Source organism: Cavia porcellus, unplaced genomic scaffold (assembly GCF_034190915.1).
Source record: "Cavia porcellus strain 051 isolate PalLab524CR breed Dunkin Hartley unplaced genomic scaffold, mCavPor4.1 scaffold_1, whole genome shotgun sequence".
Classification (NCBI taxonomy): Eukaryota; Metazoa; Chordata; class Mammalia; order Rodentia; family Caviidae; genus Cavia; species Cavia porcellus.
Window position 1 is genome coordinate 19,671,507 of NW_026947484.1, and position 1,182 is coordinate 19,672,688.

The window sequence follows — 1,182 nt, forward strand, 5'->3', positions numbered from 1 at the left end:
ATATTTTAATCCAAATAATTTAGACTTTACCAAAAATGACTGGCTCTGCTGAAGCGTCTGAATGTACTAATCAATTACTGGGAGTGTTAAAGGGGAGAGAAAAGAAGATGTTATGTACACGTGACAACACTCCATGAAGAGTGTGATCATCATGCATAATACTGCAGGCATACACTGATAAAAACTAAATATACAGAAAGGCATTGAGAAATTAAGTTACTGCTGATTCCTATGAATGCTTTTGAAAGAACAAACTTTCCGATGTCAATAATTTCTTGTATCTTTGAGGCTTTCCTGGTTAGTCATTAACTATCCTAAAACTTTTTATAATTTATCACCCCCCAAAACTAAGAAGGGAATATTAATGAAGAAACCGAGTCATATAAAAGCTAAGTAACAGCCCAGAAGTGGCTGAGGGAAGAGTTGAGCCCAGGAACTGAGAGGCCCTAAGGCTGCACTACTCACATGAGGCCTGAAAATTCAGTGTATTGTTTCTCCCTAATGATAAGGAAGGGGTTCTGGTTGACAGGTTTTTGCCAGAGCCTGTGAGGCTGAATCTTACATGAAATGATATTTATAAAGCTGTTTGCTATGCAAGGTGACATGCAGAGGCCCAGTGAGACAGGGGAAGAAGAACTCACCAAGGCAAGGAGAGCGAAGAGTTCCTTCAGGCCCGAATTCACTGTGCAGGAGGATGGGGGGGGGGGGGGGCAATTCCAAGAAAGGAATGGGGTGCCAGACAGGGCTTTGTGAGAGTCTGAGGGTGTGGAAGGCTGAAAGATGTAAGGAATCTCTCTTTCCAACTCACCTGGCTCCTTGCAGATGGAAAGAGAGATTCCTTACATCTCCTGCAGAAGACACAGACAGAAACTCCCAGGAGAAAGAGCGGCTGCCTTGGAATCTGAGCTTCTGAAGCGCATTCTGCATCTTCCTTTCCTGAAAGCTCCTGTGCAGCTGCAGGTCGGGCTGCTCAGTGCTGCAAAATGGGGTTGCCAGAGACGAAAGTGGTGCAGGAATGTGAGGCATCCTTGGTTGTGAGGATTTCTTGGCACCCACAGGAGTTCTCAGGGATTTGTCACTGCTACAAATCTCATGGATACAGTAGGAGACACGAAAACCCTGATTCCTACCCCATCCTCTAAGAAAATGTACACAATCTGTTTATCCCACACCCCAAGCACT